This window comes from Eubalaena glacialis, chromosome 3, assembly GCF_028564815.1.
Source record: "Eubalaena glacialis isolate mEubGla1 chromosome 3, mEubGla1.1.hap2.+ XY, whole genome shotgun sequence".
Taxonomy (NCBI): domain Eukaryota; kingdom Metazoa; phylum Chordata; class Mammalia; order Artiodactyla; family Balaenidae; genus Eubalaena; species Eubalaena glacialis.
The window spans coordinates 158,883,951-158,889,975 of NC_083718.1; the positions used below are offsets into that span (position 1 = coordinate 158,883,951).

General features: G+C 39.6%; 1 pseudogene; it reads left to right on the forward strand.

The window, feature by feature from the left end:
- Positions 1-5,559, forward strand: LOC133087201 (transcription initiation factor TFIID subunit 9-like; annotated as a pseudogene).
- Positions 5,560-6,025: the final 466 nt, after the last annotated feature.

The following is a 6,025-nucleotide window of genomic DNA, read 5'->3' on the forward strand; positions in this document are numbered from 1 at the left end:
ATGAGGCCTGATCAAGATGACAACCTCTCCAAAGCATCCTGCACCCCTGGGGGGAAAGCCAGTGGGGTGCGCGGGATTGGCAAAGTTGAGGGCAAGGAGCTGGAGGACAGTGGCATCGACAAGGCCTGTGTGGTCCCCGGCCAGTTCTGGGGGCCAAAGAAAGATGAAGACCTCCTCTGGGAATAGCTGGAAGACACGTGTGGCACCAACCGGGACAGTGCCAGGTGCCTTCCGGAGGGGAGCGCCTCCCTTGGTGCTCTCGGGAGCCCCGCCCCCGTCCCCAGCCCCAGCGCTGAGTCTCCAGAGTTTGCGGCTGAGTGGAGACTCCACCTCCATCCTGAGCAAAGGAAAAGATTGCTGTTGTCAAACTCACTGCCCATGTATTCCAGGGTTTGTGGGAGTTCTCTCCCCGCACCATTTCAGCTTTTCTGGAATTCGTGCTCTTGCAGGCATCTCCCTTCTCCTTCCCCTGCCAGTTCCACGTCGACAATTACCAGCTTTCCTGAGTGGACTCCTGGCCCCTTCCCTCGCTCTCACCTGTGGTCTATTTTATGCAATTTGGCTTTTTTTTTTTTTTTAGTTCAGTCTTTCCAGCAGCCAGAACTCTGAGAAATAAGTTTCTACTGTTTAAGTCACTCAGCCTATAGTATTTGTTAGAGCAGCTCAAACTAAGACAACTTTTTTTTTCTTTTAAATACATGTTGTATTTTTCTTTGAGCCAGTCCTTCCAAAGTCTTGGAGTATCTTACAAACTTCTTTGCAAGTCAGTTCTTTTGCTTTTCTAAACTAAATAAATAAATAAAAATTGAAGTAAGAAACAAGATGCCACAGCTTATACCACTCACCTCAAAGAAAGAGTTAAAAGCTCGGTGGCCCTCTTTGGGTTTGGAGGTGATGTGTACTATTTTTGGGCGTGCTGCTCTGACTCACTTACCAGTAACCTATAAGTTTAGAGAGGAACCTGGCTCCAAAGGGGGTTCTCCAAAATGTAGGTCCAGGTTGCAGTGCAAGCTGTGTTACCAGTTGGGCCTGATTATCCAACAGACCCAATGGTTTTGGAAGTATTTCGTGACAAAAAACTTACATATACCTTCTGGCAACCCCAACTGGAGAATTATAGCATGGGCACCTAGGATTCTGAAGTAAGGCTCTGATCCCACCTGCAAACCATTGGCCACTACTTGAAAAGCAGTCTTTGGCTTACAGCGACCCTGGTAGAAACTGAACACTTGTCCACGAGACGCCGTGAAACAGCCCAACGTGAACTGAGAATTATCTAATCCGCTGAACCATAAAGTTGGGGATGCAAGTCAGCATTCCACGATAAAATGTAAGGGGTATTTAGACCATTCTTATTTTCAATTACAAATACTTAGAGCTATAATTTTCACCCTAATGACTGCTTTAGCTGCATCCTACTAATCATTTTACATTTTCATTATCATTCTAACTTCCCTTGCGATTGCTTCTTTGATCCATGGATTGTTTAGAACTGTGTTGCTTAATTTCCAAATATTTGGGAGTTTTCTAGGTATCTTATGATTATTGATATCGAATTTAATTTTATTGTGGTCATAGAACATATTCTATATGATTTCAATCCTTTTAAATTCTTTTTTTTTTGAATTTTATTATTTTTTTTATACAGCAGGTTCTTATTAGTTATCTATTTTATACATATTAGTGTATATATGTCAATCCCAATCTCCCAATTCGTCCCACCACCACTCCCCACCCCCACTTTCCCCCCTTGGTGTCCACACGTTTGTTCTCTACATCTGTGTCTCTATTTCTGCCTTGCAAACCGGTTCATCTGTACCGTTTTTCTAGTCAATCCTTTCAAATTTATTGAGGTTTGTTTTATGGCCCAGCATGTGGTCCATTGGTGAACATATCATGTGTATTTGAAAAGAATGTTTATCCTGCAGTCGTGGTACAGAGTTTTATAAATTTCGGTTAGGGCAAGATGATTGATGGTATTGTTCACATAATCTATGTCTTTATTGATTTTTTATGTCTCTTAGTCTATTGCTGAAGATTTTTTTTTCATCTCCAGCTATGATTGTGGAATTGTGTATTTCTTCTTTTAATTCTGTCAATTTTTGCTCCACATATTTTGAAGCTCTGTTATTAGGTCATTAGCTCTTTTATTACACATTTTAAATTATTATTTCTTCCTGGTGAATTGATCATTTTATCATTATGAAATATCTATCTTTATCTCTAGTAATAGTCTTGGTCTTGAAGTATACTTTATCTGATATTATAGCCACTCCAGCCTTCACAAGCTTACTGTTTGCATGGTATATCTTTTTCCTTCCATTTTCTTTCATCTTTTAGAGTACATCTCTTATATACAGCAGATATTTGGGTTTTGCTTTTCTTTATCCATTCAAACAGTCTCTGCCTGTTGAGATCATAAGTATTCATTGAGCAATGGGTGGTAAAGGAAAGCATGCTTAAGCCTGTTCTCATTTGTATCCTTTCTACCTGATGATGAATGCTTTTGGACACTACAGACTTTAGAGTGGATCAAATAGTTCGCAGGTTATATTGGGCAGTTCAGTTTGCAAGGTCACTTGTCCTGGTTGTCCCATGGACAAGCATTCAGTTTCTGTCAGGAACCGGTAGTAAGATAAAGCTGTTTCTCAAAGGAGATCAGTTACTTATCAGACAGGGCATGGCTTTCTTCACTTCTGCACTGCTGCTCCTGGGCTTGCTATAGACTCCCTCAGCAAGATGACTGAAACATGATTGGGGTATGGTGGGTCATGGAGACCAAGTGGCCTATCTACGTACATTGCAGCCTAGACCACCTGGACAATTTCCTTTGCTCTGGATTCCTCTCAAAGCTGACAGTCTTTCAGGTCACTCAGTAAATGAGTGGGTTGCAAGACACCCAAATATGGTGTATGCTCCCTCAAAAATCCAAGAAAACCACCAAGTGCCCAAATTCAACTACTCTAAGACACCATCAACTGAAAGGTGCACCTTTATTTATATTCCACTATGAAGAATTTTATAAAACACTATCAATTAAACCATAGCATACCATTGATTGTAAGATGAATTCCATTTCAGAGATGTTAGAACGTTGGAATCGTGAATGTACTAAATGCCACTGAATTGTTCATTTTAAAATGATTAATTTTATGTCATGTGAATTTTACCGTAATAAATTATTTTCTTAAATGTGAATCAGTAAAATATGGTATTCTGTCTCTTTCACATGGTAGGAGGTTGTAAGGCAAAGCAACTTGTACTTAGGAAGGGACATTGTGATGCTCCCTAGAACACTGGCTCTCCAGAAGCATCACTCACATGTATTTTCATGGAGTTTACCTTATTTACCTTGATTTACCAAAAAGGATCAACAGAAGGCTGTCACAGAACTATGTCACTATTTCCTCCTGCTGACAAGGATTGTCAGAAGTCATCCATTAGCCTTGAGGAGCCACTTCTGCTGGCTAGGGAGGCTAAAGGGGGTAGGATTTTGGATGCTCTGAGTCATCTGACTGCTTTCTTTTCTGGTCAACGCTCTGACTTTCAAATACGAGACCTGGCAAGGCTATGAGTTTTTTGTTTTGTTTTAATATTTATGTATTTATTTGGCTGCCGGGTCTTAGCTGTGGCACGCGGGATCTTCATTCCCGCGTGCGGGTTCTTCGTTGCAACATGCAGGATCTTTAGTTGCGGCATGCAGGATCTAGTTCCCTGGCCAGGGATCGAACCCAGGCCCCCTGCATTGGGAGCACGGAGTCTTAACCACTGGACCACCAGGGAAGTCCCAAGGCTGTGAATTTTACTGATATTGTACTACAGTAATTCTCAGTATAACACTTTGGATTTGATTTTCAGTTACTATCAGCCCCACGACTGCAAAAGATAAATTATTTTTATCATAGACATAGAAAGCCAATGGTTTTGGGACTTGTCTTGAGCCAAACTTTTAGGGTATTAAGCTTCACATTCTTTTTCTTCATTCTGTCCAGGAAGAAACCCCTCTTTACAGCAGTTCACAGATCCCATCTGCCCTCCATACTGTTCTGTAGCAGAGACCACTTGGTTCCCCAACGCTTTGCCTTCAACGCATCTTTCATTCAGGTGATAATTGATTGCAGATGATAATCTATTGGCAGCAGGCCAAAGGCTACCTTTGGTATTAGCTGGATTTTCACTGCCCAAAAATAAATACCAAATTCATGCCTGTTCTGATACCAATTTTTTATCAGTTAAAGCTCATAGTTCTGAGTTATGTTTTCCAGTAAAAAAAAAAAAAAAAAAAGTAGCCAAAATTGTTCCAAAAAGAATTAGGAAACCAAATGGAGCAATAACCATAGAAAAGATAAAAATACTGTCATTGAGCTACAATGTTAAAAAGTAACAGGCTGAGAGTTATAAATAGGTGGTTCTAGTTGAACTTCAAGGGACAGATTATTTGTCATTTAAACAAGTTGACTTCAGAGCATATAAGAAGTTGAAATTTTTCTCAGCTCATGAAAGTAGCACAATATCAGAGCCTAATAAAGAGAGAAACACATTTGAAGGATACATAATTTTCACCTTATATAATCTATTTAAGAAAATAAGAAAAGGCCCAACATGCTGTTCACCAGTCAGGGTGTATGGCAGGGTGGAGCTGGAGGGTGGAGCAGGCAAGGTAAACCAGGGGTTGGAAAAACCACACTAGGCAAAGGACTTGCACCAAAACCAGGCAAAGGACTTGCATCAAAACTGAAATACATTCATGTGGGTGATTTAGCTCAAGGAGTCTGATCATTAGATATCACGGATTCTGGCAAGATGCCTTCTCCCAAGAGCATGCCAAAAGATACACAGATGATGGCACAAATCCTGAAGGACATGGAGATTACAGACTATGAGGCAAGAGTTATAAATCAGATGTTGGAGTTCGCCTTTCAATTTGTGACCACAATTTTAGATGATGTGAAAATTTATTCAAGCCACGCTAAGAACGCTACTGTTGATGCAGATGATGTGCGATTGGCAATCCAGTGTTGCACTAACCAATCTTTTACCTCTCCTCCCCAAGAGATTTTTTATTAGACATTGAAGGCAAAGAAATCAAACTCTTTTGCCATTGGTCAAGCCATATTCAGCCCCTAGATTGCCACTTGATAGATATTGCTTGACAGTCCAAACTATAAACTTAAATCTTTACAAAAAAAGGCATCTGCTCTGCAGGAAGAGTAACGGTTCCACAGTTAAGTGTTGGTTCAGTTAGTAGCAGACCAAGAATTCCCACTCCAGGCACACGAACCGCAAAAATCATGTCCGTTTCAACTAAGGTAGGGACTCCAATGTCCCTCACAGAGCAAAGGTTTATAGTACAGATGCTCACTTCATAGTCCCAGCTGTAAAAGCATCAATTCCTGCAACAGCAGCAGTTCAGAATGTCGGATTAATAGGGTCCAAAAACATTCTTATTACCACTAACATGGTGCCATCACAAAATACTGCCCATGAATCATCAAACACATTAAAAGAAAATGTGAAGGTGATGACGATGATGATGGTGATGACGATGAACATCTGTAATCCAGCCTTAATACATGTAACAGGTATACTTGATCTTGAATCCATTGTACTGAAATTAAACACGCACATGATGTTTTCAAGTTGTTTTAGAAAACTTCAGTAGTGGTTAATGAGTAAATACAGTCACCATACTTTTCAATTAAGATGTTGGATTTTCTTTAATAGGACTAGTAATTGTTTTTCAGCAGCCTTTCAGTGTAAAAAATAAGTTGTCATTCATGAAAGAAAGAAAGAAGGAAAGAAAGAAGAATGGTTCAGCATTAGATTATATATCAATTTAACCTATTATATTAATAAATAAAAACATTTTAAATGAATGCCTTAATAAATTCAATACCCATTAATGATATAAAAGAAAAAAAATGTCCTAGCATCTAGGAAAAGAACAGCCTTAATTTGATACATTGGTTTTTTTTGTTTTTTTTAAATTTATTTATTGATTTATTTATTTATGGCTGCATGGGGT